This window comes from Danaus plexippus, chromosome 11 (assembly GCF_018135715.1).
Source record: "Danaus plexippus chromosome 11, MEX_DaPlex, whole genome shotgun sequence".
NCBI lineage: Eukaryota > Metazoa > Arthropoda > Insecta > Lepidoptera > Nymphalidae > Danaus > Danaus plexippus.
In genome coordinates, this window is record NC_083544.1 from 8,513,509 (window position 1) to 8,538,499 (window position 24,991).

General features: G+C 29.5%; 1 protein-coding gene across 1 annotated transcript in view; it reads left to right on the top strand.

Moving 5' to 3' along the window:
- The first annotated feature begins 207 nt into the window (after positions 1-207).
- Positions 208-24,991, top strand: part of LOC116765597 (uncharacterized) — a 58,366-nt gene continuing 33,582 nt past the window's right edge. The window contains exon 1 of the mRNA XM_032655127.2: positions 208-382. The gene's annotated coding sequence lies outside the window, so the exon portion shown is untranslated. The remainder of the gene's footprint in view (positions 383-24,991) is intronic.

Genomic DNA, 24,991 nt, shown 5'->3' on the forward strand with positions numbered 1-24,991 from the left:
AAAATACCAAGTAATAATTCACTTGATCAACTTTACTTGCGTTCTCTCATCTCTGATCGCAGTTGATTCGTTATGATAATGAAAAATGTAATATAATTGTATAACACGAACTTATTTTGATATTACGAGAAATTAATACGTGCCTCGTCCGCTGAAGTGAAATGTATATCTTTCACGATTCGCACTCACGAGTAAGCCGGCAGCCGGTAGCCGGCAGTCGGTGCTTGGCTTTCGTAGAGGGAAGACGCGTTTGTATCGTCCACGGTCATGCCGGTTGTTAAATTATGAATTAAAGCCACGAAATATTTTAAAGAATTTGAGTTTCCGTGTTCTTGTATAGTGGCGTCTGCTGCGACTGAACGGGAGATAGCTTGATCAACAGGTAAATAACAATACCTGTGCCCTTATCACGTTAGATGTGCACTTGTTTCATGTTATCGTTTCACGAGAATTAAAAGCATTCTCATAGTTGAAGTATCAAATTAACTTTGTACGTTAAATTCACGAGCAATCTCTGTTCAACCTACTAGGTCGAATGCATTCCAATAAGACGTAAATGTTTTAATACAATCAATGCAATTTTACATATTAAACGAGGGTCCTACACCTTCGTATAAAATTAGATGGTCACAGTATTTTTGAATTATTAAGAATTATCGTAACTTTCATTACAATTTTATTTCCGTACAAACACTATATTCAGTATCAACTTTCCAATATATTAAAATGGCGCTGGATAAAGCCTTATTACAAATTAGTTTTAATCAATAATGTCTGTGGCTTATTTAATTTTCTTCTATTCCTTTCGTTTTTTTTATAAATTTCTTTTTCAATTCGCATACATCACCGAAAACAATAGGGTTTTCTTAGTTATTTAGGAAAAATAAAAATGAATGTTTAATGTTTACGAACTGTTGTATAAGAAACTATTTTCTGTGAAATAAATTTTATGTCACATAGCAATATTTCAGTCACGTGTTTTCTAATTCACAAATAAATCTAGTCATTTCAAAGGATTGTAAATAACAGCTTCTCTTTAGTTGTCGCTTTTAAAATATTTCATTCGGAATATTTTTTTCTTCGAATTATTATATTTTTTTATAAACTATGCTTTTTAACTATGTCAGTCAATCTCCGTACCGTATAATTGAATAACCTATTTAACGATATATAGGGTGTCTTTTTTTTAATGCTCATAATCCTACATAATGTAATTAATTATAAAAATTACACCCTTTGCTTTCTTTGCGAGTACTGTATGGTATTATCTTGTTTCGTTATATTTTAATAAAAATTGAGTCAAGGCTATATATAGAATTTTATTAATGTTAAGGAAAGCCCAATATTTAGCATCACATACGTTATATTTAATGACGACTGGCTTTATAAATTTGATATTAAATATAAATTTAAATTAAAACCCAATTTTTTTTATTCCTATATAGCAACAATTTTATTATAATTATATTAACATACATATATCTTTATTGTGTTTGATATATAAAGCAAAGCAATTTCTTATAAAACTTTGTAGAATCAGATTTCACCCTGAATTCACGGAACTGAATCTGAGATTAGCGAGGTTGGGACATTCGTAAGCCGTAACCCTCACCGCTATCCCATTTGATAACCCATTGTCTATTCAAGTAATTTATTTTCCTTAAAATCTTCCCCTTTTTAACGTTTTAAATAACATCTAGTTACTTTTATTGAAATATCTTTATTTTCATAGGTTTAAAAAAAAATTAACTATTCTATCTAACTTTTTAACAATTAAATCATTCAACTGCTTCCAATTAAAAGTCAGGGACCATATCTTTACTAATTAACATCTCAGTTTTTACCTATCAGATCTTATAATGATTAATTACTCTCCGAGTATACTTAACTGGCCATTTATATTTTTGTTTTATTTGAAAACCTCATTAGGTAATATTTTATTAAGTTTCTTATCACCTCTCATATAAATATTAAGATACGGAATGCTATAATTAGGCCCTATAAATTTTTTTTTGTGAACATCTGAATAGCAAGAACTATCTGGATTCCCGAATATCTGAGATTTTGATTTTTTTTAAATATTGCGATAATCGTAAAATTTTCTCCCTATTTTTTTTTATAAAGACGTTTTCGACGAATAGAAGTGGTATCAGATATCAATAAATCCTAAGTCTTAATTATCTCACACATTGCAATAGACATGAATTGACACGTACAGATGTTGTTGACGTTTAGAAGAATTCCCTCGTGAAATATGCAAACATATACCCTATGTATTCCCTTAAAATCCTTGCACTAAATCAAATCTCATCCAACGAAAACAAAAAAAATAACTTTAATGTGACTACCGCAGCATTCTTTAACATATAAATGATTGAGAGATACCAGCTAACTGTGAGATAAGACCATCGGTTATTAGAACGAAATATATTAAAATGTAAGGAAATTAAACATTAATTTTTTATTCTATAATTAATTAATTAGTTAAGATAAAACCCATAAGTTTCTCTCCTATTCAAACCGTTATATTAACCAGCTAAAATACGGTCTTACTTAGCTCATGTATGTACTGTATGGAATCCTTAGAAAAAATATTTTCCATAAACTATCAATTTTTTTTTTTGGACAACACCCACACTTTTTGATAAATGGTCTGCGTTCTTCCTAAAGTTCTTTCCTTATAATAAGGAACCTATTTAGTGATAAATTTTTACAGCCAATGATAATAAAGGATGGCAGCTAAATGAAATAAAACATACTACAACAATAGTCATAAAAAGTGGTACAAATAATATATAAAATTGATGTTTTTAATAAGATGGAAAAGATTATTAAGTTAATTAATATACATTTATGAATAATTTGACCCAAAAATTCCATTGAAAAATCTTTGATTAGGCCCAGCATCCGCGTCTGTGAGGAACGGCACTAATTATTTTGCTAGGCAATAAGTCAAAATAAATTCTGTGCGTAATAAAGACTGATTATAGCAATATGTACTGTAGAATAATTAAAAGAAATTGCTGAGATGAAAAGAAAACTAATTTATGTATGTTCCGTACAAGTTTAAGGATACCAAATATTACGAGGATATTAGACCTACCATCGTTAATAGTTAAGAAAATTTGTTATAAAATATTTAAAGGGCATTGATATAAATTTAGGGTAATAGAAATCGATATGTTTTATGCCAAAATAATATAAATAATGTTATATTTAGTTTTAGAATCGTCAAAAGAAGGTTCTTATTACTCGCCATTTTCATTAATTCCTACGACGGATACTTGACGGATCTAAAATTAGAGCTTCAGCATAAACGTAATATATTATGAAACACGTCAGTAACAAAACAAAAACGCTAGATGTTAAACAAATCCAATGTAAATATAAATACGAAATTTAATACAAATAATTTAAGCGAAATCTAAAATAGCTTTAACACTAAAGTCTGTAGTAGTAAATATTTATTAGTACACGCGGTAATAATATTAGTAACCACGCAGGTTATCTTTAGGAATTAGCGCTGTGTTTGAATTGAAATAAATAATATAAGCCAAAAAATTTATATACACAAAATTAAATAAATTCTGAAATAGAATTATAACTTCAAAAATAGTATCATCACGTTACGAACTAAGCCTACACTTTGTTTTATTGTCCGTAAAAGTTACTAATCAACATCGAAACTTATAAATCAAAATAACAGCAGCCCAATCATAATCACCTTTGTGTATACGATGGCGTCGCAAGCGTGACATTGATTTAAATTTGGGAGTACATCCGTGACACAAATTAGCTACATCGTTCAATAAATCCCTATTTACTGTTACATGATGTCAGCGATTTTAATGTTGAGTCGAAAACTATTGTGACATCCCAATGGTGTTGGGTGACGTAGCTACGATGATTTCATCTAAGCTTTATATAAAACAATCTTTCCATGTTATAGCCTGGTCAACTTAAGTATAGCTATTACAAGCAAAATACCTAATGAATCGAAGTAAGAATCACACGCCAACTGTTGCAAAACTTATATTTATTATATTTTTTTATAAAGATAATGTTTTTTCGTTCAAACAATGAATAACCCTTTATTACACTATAATCCTCCTTCTTCTCATTTAATTATCATATAATTATTTATGTCTTAATCAATATATATTTTTAAAATGTTTCTCGACGAATATGGTCACTGTTTCTGAACTTTAAAAGTTAAGTTCATTTACCGAATTGATGTTCACGTCAAATCAATTGATTTACGACGTTTGTTTACTTTTCATTTGTTCACATTAAGGGACATGTATGAAATGTACTCAGATAAATAACTACAATATGACTTGTCAATTTTAATTTATATAAATAAGACAGTAACTGACTTATTTGTATACACACAGATATCATAAAGTCTAGAAGGCTGTAATTTTATATACGATTGATGCAACGTATTAGATAGTAAATGACAGGGCATCAGTAAGAAGGTTGCCAGTTATCATAACTAGCAACCTTCTAAGACAATATAAACATTTTTATTTAGAGACTTACTTACTTTATAATAACAATGATTTTTCACAATTTCGCTGCAATAAAAAAAAATAGACAAATAAATATTTTATCTATAATTATCTTAACCGTTCATAAATTTCTTGGAAATCGGTTCTGAAATTGGATCACAACACAAGTTTGAAGATGGATAATTATTATAATGTACAAAGGCTTTCCTCTGAAGAGCATTTTTGTTTCTGAAAATTGTTTTAGAAAAGATGCTATAACTTGTGAATTAACATTAAAGTATACATATTTAAATGCAGTAAAAATTATAATAATTTTTGTACAAAATAAATACTAGCCAATATAAAACATTTTACGCCACTTTTATAACTTTAAAAATGAAATGAAGGTGAAATAAACATTATTATCAGCCATTTTAATAATAAAATAAATTTTTGTAACATAGTAGTAGATCAAATTAATAAAATGGTATAACATATTATTAATTTATATATAGATGTGTGTGTGTGTGTGTGTATATATATATATAATTTTTTATATACATATCTGTCACGTAATTTGACACAATAATCAAAGTGAAACCCTCTTTCCAAACACCCTCTGTACAAAACACACAAAGTAAATAATGCACAGGTCGTCACAGATGTGTTTTAAGAAATGCTATATTATTAGTAATCCGCTTCTATGAATGCGTCCTTTGACATTTCGGGTGCGTTTGATGTTCCAATGTAATTGTCATTTATTAGGCCACGATTGTTTAATGTCACAACCGGTTATTGGAAACATGGTTTCTGAACTGTTATAAACATTTAGTTGACATTTTGACGATTGTAGAAAACATCTTGTTTTATGTTAATTCATTGAATTCTCTGTAATATTATCATAAATGTAATTGAACAAGCATTTGTTTTTGTTATAAATTACAACTATTAACACTGTTATTATTACGTGGTGACAAATAGCTTTCGGGCACGTCAGTATGACAGATGCGTCCGCTTTTTCTGTCGGACTGTAAATCAAGGCGTTTATTATTTCATTCATCCAAATTTATGAATGAAGTTACGTTAACAGATGCATGTGATACGTTAATGGGACAAAAACGTCAATGATAGCTTTGGTGTTGACACAATTCATAGCTGACAGCCGTGTTCGGAGAATTTTTTTTAAGGATATTGTAAACAAATAGTTTTATGAGGAATAACCTAGGAATTATGGTGACTTTACTTCAGTTTTTGCTCCACTATTATTAAATACAAAGTTTCGCAATGGAAGCCAATTAGTTGTGGTTTGTAATTTTGTATACAAGTTTAATTGTGCAGTAAATACACAAGTGCTCTTAGTAAAGAGTTAAAGTATCTATTATATTACCCTATTGTTGTGAGGTAGATTCAGTCCTAATTATTGTATTTCCTGCATTATTCCTCTTATAACACAAAAGCCTATTGTATTTCTTGTCATCTATGAAATATGACTCTAATTTAGAGTTGCATTTTTACCAAAATAAATAAGTTCACACATCTATTTCTACACATTTCATCAGTTAAAAGATTTGCGATTTGTATTTTTATGTTTGTCTCCATATACGTACGAAATATATAACGTTCTGTAAAATATACGATACACTTTCACTCGAGAGACGAGAATAAATTAATGCAATTGACTTTTCACACGATATCGGTCACTCAATTATACTGCAACCCACATCGCAAGCTGTAAATCAATTGAAAACGTCTGCAAATCAATCTTTTTCATAATAAAACAATAAAGCCGAATACAACGTCGAAAAGATTATATTTTAAACCTTATCGAATTGCAATAAGGGCTTCAGTTTCTAAAGTTAGCCTCCGTTTAAGGCAGAACTGCGATAATAAAAGTTAATACCCTCCATCGGTTAATGTGTTTTGTTAGTTATGTAAATAGATTTCGTAAGTATATGAGACGATCATCATTTATTGTTTGAACTTTTCAGTCACAATGCTCTGAGTCATTAATATAACCACACAATCTTGAGTCACCTTTAGTATCTTCACCCGCAAATTTATATCAACATCTCTGATCTAACGTGGTGATCTTGTAACAGCCATCCCTAAAAGAAAACATTAAAACGTCGGTTCTATCATCTATATTCGGCTTATCGCCCGGATGTAGTTGCCACATAACCAAAATTGGCTAAATTCTCGCCATAACCATTTATATGGCCGAAACGGGAATTGTTCGGTCACGACTTGACAACAATGAAACATCAAAGGGATGGGACACAACTTTCCATATAGAAACCACCCTTTGAAGTATACGAACATGATATTATTGTGGCAGAATTATTTATGACCGGCTTTGTGGTAAATAAATGACTTGCATTATTAACTGTAAATAAATAATATATTACGTAAGAATCGACAATGGACACAAACTAATGCGGTCTTAACTTAACAGTGTATCGAATATGAATGACAAATAGAATTTTAATTAATTGACTTACTAATTAAGAATCACAAATCGTTTGTTAGCGAAATGTAACGAGCAAATATCAATAAATCGATACAGTGTGAAACTAGGAATGCAATGCAAAATAGGATGTTTACTTGAATGACGTATTTGTACAGACACCATTAAAATCGCCACGGATCTAAAATGTGTATACAGCTGCAAATTACGTTATGCGCTAATTGTTTCCTGCGACACCGTTTACGCCGCGTCTTATGCAACTTAACGCTAATATCGGACATTCAAAATATATATAATATTATAATTAATAACTCACACTACAATCTTCAGTCAATCATTTAATCTACCATCTTTGGTCATCCAAACTAAATTTTATTTTATCATAAAAAAAGATTTAATAAAGAATAAAAACTTAAGGAATAGCATAATTACAATGAAATTAAGGCATTATAGTTTTTTTTTTCTATTCAGATGGCAGCTGTTAGATCGTGTTATTCCTCAGTGTTAAAAACTGTTTCTAGGAAAAAGTTCGTTAAACTATCACAAGACGTACCGAGATGTTTGATGTGCGGCGTCTTTGTTGCGGGGTGATATGTTTTTAGAGTGAATATATAAATAGGTTTGCAGTGCAAATTATCATTTAGAATTTTTGTCAACGAAATACGTTAACAATATATAAAAAATAGAATGACTTCCATGAAGAACTTAAGCAACATATAAAGCTGATTGTTTACAAGTTAGTGTGAAGGAGACAGCAAAGGATTGTAATTAATGTTAAAGTAATACAGATATGAACCTTAAAGCGAACAATAGTGTGAACGTGACTAGGAGACGGTAGAGATAACTGCTCTGAATTACATATATATGAGATATACATTGTAATTGTTCTAAGCCGTCATTACAAAGATCAAATAATTTAGAATTCTGTCTGGAATTTGTCATTTTTTTAATATATTTCATACATATTCAGTTTCAGCTTAGTTGACCTCAATGTGTATAAGTTTTTTAAGATTACCATAGTTATATATTACAGAGAACATTACTTTTAAAATACATCGGAACAGTTAATTTGTAAAAGCATCTTCGCTCCCAAACCTACACGTTTATGAAATGAAGCGCCTTTACGAATGCAAAACGTTCCACTTACGACAACTGGGTCGTGTACACTATGAGTAATAAACATGTAATTCATTTTGAGTTTACTTTGCCTGCAGTATTTAACTTGAGTCAGTGACGTGTCATGACATCCGTACCTGTCTATTTGAAAGTAAACAGTAAACACTCCTTTATCAAATAAGATTGAAAACTTATTTAAAAAAACAGATTCTTAGTTTAAATTATTCTAGACTAAACTGTCGACAGCCAATAATATCGACTTTGTCTTTTTTTTTTGTGTTAAGCAATAAAATAAACAGCTTACCTGGTTTTAGGTGGTCTACCCTGTGCTTGGTAATTTGCAAATCGATCGTAGGCCTCATCATTGAACTTCAAGTTTTACGAGAATAAAAAATCTATAATTTATCTTTACTAAATCTGCTACTATTTCAAATATGAAAGAAAGTTTTAATACGTAAACAGCGATTTTAGCGAACATTAAGATAAGACTTTGGAGATACGGTTACGAAGAAAAAGTGAACCTCGATCGACAATGACCCAAAAAAAAAAACGCTGTGAATTATCATTTTATTCAAGAATGCACTTTTTATGTTGCGGTATCTTATCCGTCATCTTAATCAGACGAGTATCTTACGGCATGTATATTTATCATTGCCAAATATATCATTATATAAAATATATTTTCACCGTTTATCGAAAACGATTAACTGATATACTCGATAGTAAATTACAATGTCACTTGATAGTCTTGACTTAATAGCGAGCAAATAAATAGCTTTTTTTTGCATTTATTATTCAGTGACCCTTCTGACAATCTGTTAAAACAGTTTGTTATGACAAATTTTTAGTTACTACCAACTTCTCAGTATGAGTTTGTATATCTCTTGATACTGAAAAATACTGTAAATTCAACGTAAAACAGAACATACATATGGAACAAATTAATTCAAGTTACTTAGTTGTTGAAGTACATGCAACATTCTTAAATTAATGAATAACAAAGGAAGGAATGTGAAATAAATTAGCATTACTAATGCATATATAAACAGCGTCGGTATTACTAAAGTATGATATAATGAGTTACTGAAAAAATAGAACCCTCGCTCATTTCATCGCCTCCAATCTCTATGTCCTGCAAAGGAGCAGAAGATTTTTGTGAAAGGACTTATAGTCAGTTTTAGTACTGTCTGTAAAAATGCCACAACATTCAATTCCGTTGTTCCACAATGTTTAAATTATATTATACAAAGTGAAACATACTATATTGAACATGTTTTAAGTGTGTGTGTGTGTTTGTATGTGTTTAAGTTTCTGTGTGAACGGGGGACTTCACGGAATATATAAGATTGTTTCAACCACAATTTACTAACTATCGCCAATAACAACGGAATAATATTTTAGCAATATCATTACTATAAAATAGTTTCATTTGTGTTAGTTGTGAGTTCAATAACACATACTGCTTTAAAACTATTATAAGGAGATCAGATGACAATTATATCTAGAACATTCCTAATATTTAAATATGTTAATTTCACCACAACACGTAAGGTGGTATAGATTGCGACAATAATAACAATTACGACACCACACGCCATGATTTTATGTGAGGGGTTTCATCACGGAATATAAGTTTTATAGCTCAATAGAAAACATTAAGACTAGTTAGAATTCTGTTTGAACGTTGGATTGCGATTGAATTGGAACCTGTCCACAAGTAAGCAGGATTTAATATTAACTAGCAACCGTTGTATATGATCATTTCATATTCATCTTATCCTTCCACAATCGATTTTTGACAAAGAGAATATTATATCGTTATACAGCTTGTCTAGTTAGTTACCAACTTTACTTGATATATTGTTCGATACATATTAAATAGTATTGTCCCAACTTAAAGCAGATCGATGTACGTTTTGCTGAGCCCCGCCTCAAAACCGTACCAGTTTTATTTACTTAGGCTTACACTTGTTTCAATATGAGAAGACATCGTACAGATAGCAAGCAAATATCACTTTTTTTTTCATCTTAATAACTTAACTGTAATATCCGATTTAAGTCATATGATGTAACGAATTGATAATACGTCTCACCGATATTATCCATGAGCCTACAATGCTTGATCTGCCAAACGCCAACGTGTTCAGTAATCGTTTAATTACGCCTTTTTACACATTCCAAGGATTAGATTGAACTTGACGCAAGGCTGGTATAATTAGCTAAGCGCGACTTGTTTTATAACAAAATTACAGTATTTTTTTATATTTGTAAACATTACCATAAAACTTGTAGGCTTCTGTGAATATCGCAGGGCTATGATAACAATATAATTTTAAAAAACACAAAAAAATAATAATTTTACATTGTTAAACTCAATTGCATCAACGTTTGGCTCCAGAGTTAGAAAGCGAATATTTTTTTATAACAACTATCTAAAATATATGTACATAACTATTTTATATTACTGTTTCTTGATTTTTTTATCATAGTTTTATCTAGTTATTAGATAAAATAGGTTTTTAATATGCTTAGATGCTGATATCAAATCTAATTAATGATACAATCGTACACCGAACACTGCGAACAACCCTAAAACGTTGAAATGCAAATTCGTGATCACATCTTTGTCTTTTTTGGAATCCACTAATGGCATTTTTTATTCCTTTTGTCATCTAAATGTCAACATGACGCGTTGATACTCGTTCTTAAACTTGTATCTAATAATTTGAATATTATTAACATATTAATAAAATCTAAATATTGATTTAAACGTTTTCGGAATTCACTTGTTTCGTTTTTATTCCGACCTTGTATTATGTGAAAAAAATATTTTAATTTTAAATACATGTAACATTTACTGAAGATTGACAAAAATATATATTATTTATTAAATAAATTTTTAGTTATAAAACGAAATTAAATTGTATATTATTCTTATTTGTATATATAATATTCTAAAATTGGTGTAAAATATATATACATTTACAAAGATCAAAATGGCTGTATGTCTGATAAAAAAAAAATTCGTTTGGACTAAAATAAGTGCTTGAAAATAATGACATTTTAGATTTTTTCTATTTTTTTCTTAAGATCCCAATTCTCAATTCACATTCCAAAAAGTGTTTCAAATTATGAAATCAGTAGATAATGCTATGAAATTTCTGAAAGTCACCGTCGAAAACCCTTGAAAATAATCAAGTTTCATTCAAAATCCTATGTGAATCAAAGTCATGGTTATGAATAAGATTAATTCCGTGCACACAAAAAAGATGAAAAAAAATATGTCAAACTTTCTTTCAGAATATTTAGTAGGCTTGTGCTATACCTTTTACTTGAATTATATTTTTTTAAGGTCCATTTATACACTTTTATAAACCTAATAAAAACTTATTTCCGTCCCGGCGAAACCTATTGTCGCTGGTTGTCAGATACAGCCGTTGTGATGTTTTTCCCCAGATCTCCAACTAAGATACATAAAATTACTACAATAATCGTTCCTCTTTTAGTTATGTATAAAAGAATATAACAGAGTAAATCCTTGACTTCATAATATAAAAAAATATTTAAATACAATTCATAAATCCATTCATATCGCATCTTGATAAAAAAAATGAATTATCACAATGGCATTTGAGGTTAGGTTAGGTATTAGCTCTCATAAAAGATCGCGTCACCCACATCATATAAACAAACATGAAACACGTGACAAAAACACTGACATACTTCCAGCAACAGTACAAAAATATATTTTTTATGCCACAATGAAACATTTGAATACCGTATCTTTATTATTTTATCAATATTAATAATCACAGACTAATACCAAATAGAAAAATCCAAAAAAAAAATCCTAAGTTTTTTCATTAATAGTTTGCCATAATGGTTCCAATAGACAATTAATAATACAAAAGGTGGTCACTACAGATAAGGCTTCATAACCTGCACACCCACAAGCAACCCTGACCTAGAATGGTTACGTCATACTGGTTCATGTGAGCTGTAAGCGCGAGCTTACGGATGACTAGTTTTTGCCCCCGGCTTCGAAACCCGTTAGTGTTTGATAAGCGATGGCACGTGTGAGTGAAAAAACTTTATTAAAATTGGAACGTTATGTCAGTTTTGTAACAATTTGAAGTTCGATCAACATTCAGCCCTTCAGTTTATGTTTAAAGTTTAATTTTAAGCACAACCTTATTATTAGAAACGATACCAAAGTGAAATGACCACCAATACCAAAGAGAAATGTGCTATTTTTACTAAAACTCAATGTTTCCTAACATTTTTTTTTTTAACTTGGGACTCTCGTGGGTTTACTTCAACTTATATATATTTTACATATCATAAGATTTAACCTTACTGATTATTGCATTCCTCAGCTTGTGTTATCATATAGCCTAATCTACCATTCGCAAAACATAATGTGTTATAAAACAAATAAATCTTATTTAGAATTATGCTCAATTATAAATTACTAATTGATAATACTGGATAGCTCGGTTATCAGAAAATATTATTTAAAAACCGATTTATCCAAGAAATGATTGCTCTATAGTTTAAAATGTTATAAAGCGAGCTTGTGACTTTAGTTTTTACTTTAACATTCACTATATATAACAGCTATTGCTAGCGTTTCGTTCCTACAAAACGTACGAATCGAGACCCAAAGTGCTAACTGTCTGTCAGCGAGCCATTAAGTTGCGTAAATTTTACCTTTTAAAGGTTAAGCACTTATAGTTTGAACAATTTTAATGTCATTTGATAAAATACAGTCGTCTTGTAACAATTTATTCTCCGCGGTGACTTAAACATTAATTATTTTTATTGAAACGTGTCATTAATTTTTATAAACTCGATGAATATGTAGGAAATTGCGTAACCCGACAAGGCGAATGATTCACTTCTTGTTTCTCGAAAGTATTAATATTGATGTTAGTTTTACGACGGTTCAACTTGATGTTTTTACCCCAGGTATATGTTACATTTGTATAGCTTAGTATATTATACGGTTAGCAATTTTTATATGTGGTAAAAAGACGATTATTTTCCGTATGTATACTATTTTTACTTTTGGAGTAATTCGTAATCATTGTAGCGTAGCATGCGTGATGTAATTATGTAGCGAAACGCTGTTAATTTTTTTAAACAGATCTTATCGTTCGATCTCACACTTGGCACGTGCCCCTTTTATAAATTACTTTATTGACTTTTTATTGTATTTCTAAACAACACTTAAAATTCGCGTGAAGTTTATTATAGTACGAGATTCTAGTGGACTACAAATTTTATAGCAAATACCCGTGACATGATTTGCTTTTGACATTTTATTATGACCGTAATATTTACATATAAAATAAGGGTACTTACTTTGATTTCAATACTAGTTTTCTGTATTCTAGTGCCAACCAGCGGTTTTGAGTCACATAAAGAGGAATTTATTAATATTGTAAATAATGAATTTTGAGTACATTAATTTACTATATATTTTTTATGGCAGTGAAACATCGTATGGAACCCTATAAACAAATGACGACTCTTTGAAATTCAAAAACTATATTCATATTAATATTATTGCCAACAAGATATGATCATAGCAAACATATTTTAACATTACAACTTTGTTTTGCATTTAGTTTTATAGGATTAAGTTAATCCAGTGAGAAAAGGGCCTTATTTGTGTTGTGATAATTTAATATACAGGGCGATTAGAGCAAGTAACGGAACAACTTCCACAAACTGAAAACATCAATTTGATATTAAAATTTCCTCAGCACTTATTTGCCTTCCTTCGTTATATACCTATACCTTATGGTATGTTTTTATTGTAAAGCATATAACGTAATAAATTTTGAGTAAGTCGCTTAATCTCATACGTGCATTGTAAATCTCTGAGTAATAACTTGCTACAGGTTTGCATTTTAAGATGACGCCATTATGCAAATTTACCGAGCTATTTGTAAAACCTGAACTAGGTCAGGTTGTATATAATTTTCCGAGTATTCTTTGGAACGTTTCCTTTATTAAAATTCTCTGTTGCATGTGCTTTTGCAGTATCAAAAACATGACGAAAAATATTAGTTAAATGATAAGTGAGTATGGGTAGATATATTTTTTAATTAGAATCCACACTATTTTACCATTAATTATTTCTATACTATAGTATACAATACGATACTTGAAGCTATTAAAAGCGTAAATTATGAAATACACATATATATTTATACCCATGTAATATAAACAGCGTAAATTGATGAAACGACCGTGAACAACAATCTTAAGATACAAACATATGATCCAATAGTTTTCTAAGCATTAATTGAATGACATCACGATTTAGAACATATTTTTAAAGTCACCTATTGACTCATAGAAACCAGTTGACCGATACAAGCCCGGGGCTACAAATGATTATATTGTGCACTATTCGTGAGCAATGTATTATTTCCACCCACGTCTAAGGTTCATCCAAAGCTGCATTATTTCCTTCGACATAAGTGTTTTATTAATAAATTCGACCTACATCCAAACGTGCACTATTATGCAATTGAAGATTCCTTGCAGGCTAATTGCTTTATTGTGATCTCATTTATACACAAATAACTAATCTCTCGATCATTGGACAACAGGAAACTTCTAAAATTATATATTTCTTAAAGATTTCATTTAATTTCTTACATGAGAACTACATAATATAAAGAAACAAATTTAAAGAGTTAAGCTTTTTTAAAAGTTTAAAACAGTATTCAGGATCACTGACGCGTTACTACCGTAAGGGGAGTTTGAAAAACGTTACTCCAAACTAAATTTGCCTCTAAGATATTTAACATTAACGTACCTATTATAAATACGGCTCATTGACTTCTGATTGTGATTCTGCATGTCCAGGGGCGTAATTTCATATTCACTCAATCAAATATTACGATCCATTGAATGTTTAATTTTCCTCAAGCACTGGCCTATAAACCAAGCGGATAACTTTATAAAATCATGAATCACACCAATGACTGGATGTCATATTAACGCTACGAAATGACATCCCCACAACAAACAATACGGACTATCAATCAAAGTTATCTTTCCATCTTAATGGCGTCTCATAATGTATCATGAATAGGCAATAATTGTGCTCCCATAACAGCTTACCGTAATCGACCATAAATCTGCCTGTGGAGTTAAATTATGCAGAAAACTTTCCTACTAGCACAATCTGCGAGTACAAAAGTTTTGCTATTTCATAAACAGAATATTATACGCGCATATAAATAATTTTGATTGCCATTCAATTTCTCTATCTTAATGTTTATATTTAAAGAAATTTAAAAACTATTAATTTAACAGTAATTCTGTTCAGTATTTCAAAAAACATCGTGTATTCAATAGTCGTGTGCACATATTTCGTTGTATGACAGAGATCAGTACGTGTTCCACATTATAATATGTATCGAAATAACTTATTCTGAGAACCAATAACCGTTTTATAGATTTATTCGCAATCGTTTAAATCCAAATGTGTATTGTTTGTACATTGTAAATAAAAGCTTTTTCCTTATCACACTTGATTAGTTTGTATTTAGTTATTATTTTAGGATTTTTTCAAAAAATCTGGCTTTTAAAAATTGAATCCTTATGACCATATGTAATTCTAATAATATTAAAATGTACACGTAATACCTTTTCCTTTAAGGGTGTAAATTTATACCTTTGTAAGGCTTGTATACATCAGGGATTGTGTTTTAATTGTTCTCCCTTCACGAATAGTACCATACAATATTAATATTAATTTAATTTTAAGCAGAACTATACGTTTGCAATATCTATATTTCTATAAAATATATCCCTTATAATTTAATTATAAACGTGGTGCTACTGAAATTTAAGATTGAGAAACTCACTGATCAGATAAATGTTATACAGTTACTTTCGTATAAGGACTTGTTCACAGCGGTATGCGGGTTTTGTTACTAAGTAGCCCTTATTAACATACCTGAACGAATTTAAACCTTTGGACTAAAATTTAAATTCTTTCAATTTTAATACTGAACTTGAGTTAAACTTCATTCCGATAGCATACTATAATTAAGAAATAAGATAACATTTTTATGTTAAATGCATTCAAAATATCAATAGTAATTTACTTATTCGATTCATAACGATACATTGATTTCTCCGGACGGTCAAATTACAAACGAACAGACGTGTATTCATAATTAATAATGATAATTAATGCGTACGGAATTAAATGTACGTTTGTGCTATTTGTGACGTATCGTAATATAAAGTTGTGCTTATTATAATCAATTGGCCTACATTTTTTAAATGACTCATTATTCTTCTTATGATATTAAAGGTATTTACGGATGCAAGTGGGTATAGCTGAAGGGATGTTTGTTGTTCTTTCATGCAAAAAATACTTTTCAGATTATATATACCTTAAACATAAGATAATAAGGACTATTTTATAATTAATCCCGGAATTCTGTATAGTTGATTAGCACAGCAGTTGTATTTTGCATTAAGTCAAATACCACAGACTGTAGACGTCGGTGCCGGCTGGTTACAATATATTATGTTGTTTTAATCCATCTTATACATTTCTCTTCAAGCCCAATATCAATATCGATCGCGGACAAAGAGGCGGGCAACAATTTATACATTATCTGTTTATATAGGAACTATTTATAACCATTCAAATAATATTTTTCGTTTTTAGTCAATCGCATTACTTGGCCTGGAAAGTAAAACGGATTTCAAAAGAGGTCGTCCTGCAACTGATCATTATTTTTACATGCATGCATGCAATATGTGCAAGTGCATATATTAGCAATATTTTGTAAAGAAAATTTTACAAGAAAGATTTATGGACGTAGTATAATTTGTTCTAATTTAAATTTTGAGAGAAAATAACTCTTCAGTTTATAAATTTTGATGTAAAGTTGCCTATAAATATTCTTCAAAAACATATTAGCTGCATCCATGTAAATTAGCTGCGCTATTTTTACCCACCCATAAATAAAGACTTTAAAATTGCTCCCATAAAATTACTTTTTTCCATAAGGCAGTATATAGAAATATCCCTTATAGCTTTTTTCTCTAAATTTATAAAATTATAAAACATTATATTGTTTATTCAAACTATAATTGAATAGAAAAACACAGATCAAAGACCTCCTAAAAGCAATTTCGGTACCGTTGCGAATTGTGGCAATTAATCTGCTATAATGTTAAGCTTCGTATGGTAATTCTAGCTCCGACGCTATTAATACATAAGGATGTTTAGGATACTTTAGCCTCTATTGTTTTAATAATAAGATTGATTATTCATTATATAGATTAGTTCTAACATTCGTCTTGTTCCGCAGAAGGATATGGCTAATGAACTTGAGTCGCCTTAAAGCGTTCTGTTATAATGTGTAGGTAGGCACAGAACCATATACTATCTGAGATGCTATAAGTCCTCATTAACAGACTATCTGTTTCCGAATAAAATTAAAACGAAATATTAACTTACTTTGAAGGAAAATAATTTAACACCATATCATATTCTACCTATTGATATTGTAAAAAATAGTAAGTACTCTTTTTGGTAAAAGGACAAAGTAAATGTAGGGATGAAATTTTACTAACGTGAATATAAAAATTAAAATAGAAAATTTATCTCCCAAAAACATCCATAGCGCGTTTTATGTTCTACAACAATAAAAACGATTTCTAGTTTGTTATATTTTTGAGGTATTAAAAAAAAATATCCTGAAATCTTATTCGAAACTAACTTATTAATGAGACAATACGATATTATAATAGGATAAACAAGTGTGTGTTAAAACGCTATATGGTTCACGTGCCACTAACAATTACATGGAACAATGCTTGTTAGCACAACAGTGGAGCTGACCATAGATAATGCTTGGTATTCAGCTGTTTTCTTCCTCATACCATAATTATTCAATCATACAATCAACATTTCTTATTAAACTTTTAATTGTTAAGAACAAATTGTGGGCGTTGTTGTGAAATTACTTACCAATTGTGATATTAATTGAATAGGATACGGGCAAAGTTTATCATTTTACTATATATGAAACCTACATTAAAGTAATGCCATGAATTATCATTTTTTATCAATAACGCTAAAATGTATTATAATTTTGATGTCTATGTCTGTCTGTGTATCTGTCTGTAGTACCGTAGCTCTTAACCGGATAGATCGATTTCGATGCGACTTTTCCATTCGAAAATGATGTAAGGTCTAATTTTTGTGTATGATTATTCAATTAAGTTCATTACGCGTGCCAGTATAATATTTAAATAACGTTAACTGTTAATATGTAGTTTTTTTTAATTTAAATATTAATTATTATTTTTTCTTTCAGGTACGTACTGGATGATGCTTCTGTATGACTAAATCTACGAGAAATATACTAAAATATACAAAGATTTCTATGTACATAAAATATTTTATAAGCTATGTGAATTTTTTAAAAAACATGTGACGTCCCAACTCATTAGATGGTGCCGTATGTTTTTATCTGGAAAATTCTCTCGAGATGCAGCTGCAAGTGAAAGATAGTTCTTAAATTATACAAATATTGGATCGGTAGAGATTTGTTACTCATTCCGACGATAATGAAAGTAATTTAGATAAGGGATAATATCTTTAATTATGCAATTAATGAATGATTTAACGTATTTTCTTATCATTCGCAAAGAAATGAATGTAGCGTATATATTGATACCGAGAATATATTTTACCAATACACGTAACAAGTGTAGTTGAGACTCGTTAAAGAGCTAAATGTATGTCGTCTTATTTATCCGGTAGCACACAAATCATACATTTAATATAATAACTAAATAATTAACTTTCTTATAAGATAATATCAGCATTTGGCACATGTCAAGCATTGTGAGTTTAATCGGTCGTTGTCACGATAATATTTATTTTTAGCCTGTTAGCTGTTCGTCGCTTGATATAAAGTTCATTATTGCGTAGCAAAATGTTAGGCTTTTATTTTTAGATCGTCTAGGAATTAGGGCACTGTTACACATTAATGATGGTATACGAGATGAATTATATTTTATCACAAACTGGTCCAACGACATAACTCGAGACGAACATTTGAAACTACCCGCCATTATACTACTCAATTACAACGACGTTCTACAAATCTGTTAAAAGGATTGGGCTTGTTGTGTCAAAAAACTCTTTCATTGCACAATACCGTAAAAAAACCGAATTAAAAGTTGAGTAACAAGATTCAGACTAGAAGGACGTTCCGTATTTCTGTTAACTCTTTACCCCATTGTCCAATAAATTCAATAGCTCAAAGAGCCGCAGTTTACCTCAGTTTTATTAAACAGTGTAAGAGTGAACAGGTAAATCAGACGAAGATTCTGCTTTTGAATTCTCTTCGCGTATCTGTTGTTGTAACGGTCTCTGACTATAATTTGTCTGTGACACACCTGTGTATTAGAGATTCTTGAGGCATACTTCCACGACACTGATCAAATCCGGGTTTAAGGTTTATTCAGCAATTAATATGTATGAAATGTATTTGGATGTCAAATGATAGTTTACGTTAATATTGGTGAAAGTAAGAGAAATAATTGTTATTTAACTAATAGTTATTATAATGTGAGGCTAACAGTAATAATCACAATTTATTTTATTATTTAATCTTCGCACGACTGTTTTCTGACGGTTTCATAATGCCTCAAGGTACTAGAAGCCATGATCAGGTCATAATAAGTGTTAATAGCTACAAAACTGAAAAAAGAAAGAAAAAAAAATGTCCAAAAAAACCTTTAGTTTGAAAGAAAAAAAAGCGTCGAAAGTTACGAGATCTGAACGTGTAACATATAGAGTTCAAGTATTAAATATTTCGTAGGTTTCTAACAAATAAATTAATGAATGTATTAAATATACTTACAATATACATTTTAAATAGTATATATTTTCAGGATGGAACCAAAAAAATGTAACATTAGAAAGACATTACGAATATTTTAATATTAATAAATTCTTTCGTGGACGCAGACGATTTTTTTTTTATGTAGAGTATTTTGGTAAACAAAATAGAAAATGCTTCGTGAAACTAGGTCAAAGATTACCAAATAATAATTACTCGTGAAATAAATCTGATTAAATTTTACATACAATATCAATATACCCAAAAAATAGTCGTGTTAAGAAGATGAATGAAAAATACTAGACAAATCATGTTCCCAGTACATCGTGTCTATTTTTTCTATGGGATAAGTGGGTCTCAGATGTTGATACGGTATCGTTACAGATGATAAGCTGATAACGCTATTCGCCTTTTCTATTGCACAATTGGGTCACAATTAAGTCCTTTGTTTTTCCTATTTTAATTAATAAGAATTATTTTATTAGGTTATAATAAAATTAAGAATGAATATTTAATTATATATACACACTTGTATTTTATGTCAGTAATAAAACTAATTTCATCATTTAGCGGTCCTTTAAATACGATAAACATATTCCAAATGAGTTTTACTTTCGATGCATTGTCAAAAATTTGTGTATTGGTATGGCGATGTTGTAACCTGATAGCCCTCTGACTGTAATGCAACTTGAATCCATTATTACCGTCCGACGTGAAACATAACACGTAATATCTTTTTATTGTTTCATTTGAAAGGACTTTTGTCTGCTAATCGATGCTTTAGAAGACCATTAAAGTTGCATAAAATCTGGTGATCTTGTTTTAAGAACGCTGGTTTCAATGAAAATAATGTATGCAAGTTGTCACGTGATCTGGAGACCTAACGGACCTGGATGCCAATGTCTTAAACGAATTCAAGGTCTCAAATTATGCAAGCTATTTTGTGTGATATGCTAATTGTAAAAGGATTCATTTTTGTATATCAAGGAACGGTTTCGGTGACAAATCTGACCTTTTAGTACGTGGGCGAGACGAGTCGGAGTTTTCGGAACAATCTCGGGGCTTAACAATGATGGTATCATCACTTGAAGACAGCTAAAATATACGAAAAATAAATGTTATTGTACTTGAATAAGGTTAAAATATTTTTTAAATGAAATCCTAACTCTAAATTTAAATATTCATGAAATGATTTTAATTGTATTTTGTTCTACGACACTGCAATTAATGTAAATGTAATCTTTGATGTCATCTGTAACTTAGAAGTTAAGTTTCATTATTAATTATTGACAATCATCCATATATAAATTTGCATAGCATTAAGATACAAAACTTTGAAATTCTATCATTTTCCACATACTTAAGTTATGGTTAAATACTAAATAAAATTATATTTATATTTCCCAATTGTATGTTGCATATTAGCTTCATATTAATGCCTGCATCCTGAACTCTTTAATTCATAATCACTAATGATAGAAGACGTATAAATGAAATGTCGTGTTATTACAAGAGAAAGCATGACAAATAAACAGCTCTAATTAAATTTAGCGATCAACCTGAATGAGCATTTAATTTGAGTTTTTGCTGACAGATATTATAAAAATTTCTTTGAAAAACTCTTTCGCCTACAGTTTGAAGAAGTCAATGTTTCAAATTACAACATTTATAAACATTCAATTAACTATTTCAAACAGGAAAGTTTATTTGTAAAATTAATAACCAAGACACTTTTTACAAAACTTTAAGGATATAAAGTACTTTTATTTCGATTGTTTTATATATTCAAATAATTGTTTATATCGTGTTAAACTGAGAGATGTGACAGGATAGTTTTTTGAGATCATTAAGGACACTAAGATAATCAACTAAATAGGTCACAAAATAACGGATCTTACAACAGTCAGGTGTTAAGCGGTGGAGTTATCACCTCATGATGAAAGTCGTTACAGCGACTCCATAATAGAATATTTAATTACTGGCACAGCTTGAATCCGTGGTATATGTACCAATACAGTCTAATTATGAGATCTAAGACTTTCGAGAGTATTCGTTGAAATAAAACTAATATTTTTCACATTTACTCCGCGTTTACAATTATTTGAACTATATTCTCCCGTCGTTTCTGTTACTAAGGTAAGAAACTAAGTTAAGAATTCTCATAAAATAGTTATATTTATAGTAAATCCGAAAAATATTAGTTTTAATTTAATAAAAATCGAAGTTATCGAGGCTCTGTCAATTCTGACTATAAATTAACAAGCATATAATAAGCATGCTATAAATTCATTACATCCAATTTATTGGCTGAATATCCCAAGGTTTGCTTGCGTCGACTCATATGTTGTAATATTAAAGCGACCTTTTAATCGAGATTTACCATTTGTAATTAAATATATTAATATTACATTAATTTTGTTAACTCTATTCCTATTGAACAAAAATCAGACAAGAACTATATGTTACAACCTATCACTCTACCTGTAAATTAACGATTTAGATTTCTATATAACCTAAAAAAGAACACTGAGACCAGAACAACATTAGTTGTTATCAGAAATTTATGATATATACTGGAACGGTTGGCTATAATAAAACATACATACACATGTAATAGCAAACAGCTATTTATCTCGGACCGCTGTGTATGGACCGCATTGTGTCTGACAGGCCCTAAGGGTTATCGTCTTTAGATATTGATTGATAGGTATATCTACGACATCTGCTTTGAACGTTTTAGCATTTTGTTTCGGAAATGCTCCATTACATATTATCACATGTGGCACTTATATTATACTGACTTTCTTTATTAAAGTACTAAGAAAGAAATATCATACAAACAAAGCAAATGATTGCTCTATTTTAAGAAACTATTATATAACATTTTAATAATTTTTATTCCTAAATCATATATGTATAATTTAAAATATATTTATATATATTATTTAAATGGAAAAAATCTCTATTCTGTCTTTTTGTTCATACCATTGTTATTTTTATCGAAATTGCACGATTTTTTTAAAAATACGATTCTTATGACAAAAATGTTTTCTATTTACACAATTCAGTAGTTTGAGTCTACAATAAGAGGAACATTTTTTTTTGGTATTAATCGATATAATTTGATTTTAATCGATTACCACTTTTCAATATCGTTGTAAACAAAAGCCAATAATTTTATTATCATAAAATATTTATTAATTATTCGAGCGGTTATAATTATGTCAACACGGTCGGTATTTAAGAAATGGTGTCAATTGAGTAACGTAGTTCTTTAATTTTAATTCTTAATTTACAGGTAAAATGTCCAATTAATCTTTTGTACGCGGAATAAGTTTTTAAATGTCACAAACAAGATCTCCTTTCAAAAATCGAATGAGAATGAGGTCACGAATATAAGATCAGGATATTTTATAAAATTGCACGGTCACGCTTACTTTGTCACAAAACTTATAAATCAGAACGATCAAATTTTAGGTAGGAACCAAATTTTACATACTAGTTAGTAAGCGGTTCTACTCTTTAGGTAAAGACAGATGAAATAACTACGTTGGGGTCTAGTATCACGAGACATATATTTAGGAGGTTATTAATTACCTACAGTATTACAAATGCATTATAAATTATATATTATATTAATCGGTAACACCAACTTAACTTTTTAGCCACTTCATATTTGTATGACACATGACCTGAATCGTTACTTTTAAATAAAAAATAAATTAATTAAGTTCGATTAAAACAGACATATGTGAACATATAACTTTTTTTTAATTACAGATTAAATATTTTTGTATACATTTTAAATTACACTTTTCACGCCTGTCGCTGGTTTAATTTGAGGTTAAATTCACTTTTACGCAATCTCATTTTATCATTGAAGCTTTGGACTTTCATGCAAATGTTTAAATTTAACTTGTGTATGTTAATAAATATGTATCTTTGTTTTTTTATACAGTATTATAGATTTTATTGTATAAACATGATATGGGAAGTACATTTTTGCTAAAACATCCGCAACACAGATGTTTAAATGTATTTGGATCACAGGAAACGTAAAGTTGGTGTATTTTTCTATAACCGAACTGTATTTACTTTAAATAAACATTAGTCTTTTCAATATCATTTCCTTTTCACAGTTTCTTACATGCAAAAATTTATTGAGATTAATTTTATTCAACAAATACCTATATTTAAAACAGTAAGCGAATCATTTTTAACATTCAATTATTCGCATTCAAAATCTTGTAACATTTAAAGCATTCTCACGTAATAAAGTCCACATTCGCTATTGCAATGGCAAGACAAATATTTGTCAATTTAAACAAATATTATCGCTGTCTTCGTTTTGGGGTCCGACCACTGTCAGTCAAACCGTCGAGTAGTTCGTTCTAATATAACTATGAAATCGAAGGCCATTTAAACATTAAATTTACAATTGATTCATCACTTTATGATGTTATGTAGCCTTGAGTTATTTTGGAGAAAATTCTAATGAATTTTACTGTGACGTTACAAACAGCTGTTATATAATTTTAACCGCTTTGTACTCAAAAATATTATCTAAGGTTATTTATTTGGAAATATAGAAAATCGTTATTCTGACTACTTTCCGTGTGTAGAATAGCGAATATAATTAAGTTTTTGCGTGACAAGAATACATTTTATGTGAAGCCTACTTTTATATCATGTTAGATAATAAAATTGTCGTTTGTACTTAATTTACCTTAAAAAATAATTACGTTCTATAAACAGGAAGTATTAAAAAGAGACATTAATTGAAATATCTACTCCTAGTACGAGCTTCATAGCAAGATAAAACTGTGAAGTAGAAAATAAATGTCTCTGTGTTATGAATAATGTTTTCAATAACGTGAATACTAAACACTGATAGTACAATGTTTTTAATATGCCCGATTATTAATATATAATAATAATAATTTTTTCAATAAATCTATCATGATTTAATATGAGACCCCGTAAACACTCACTCCGAACATTAATGTTTGGATTAACTC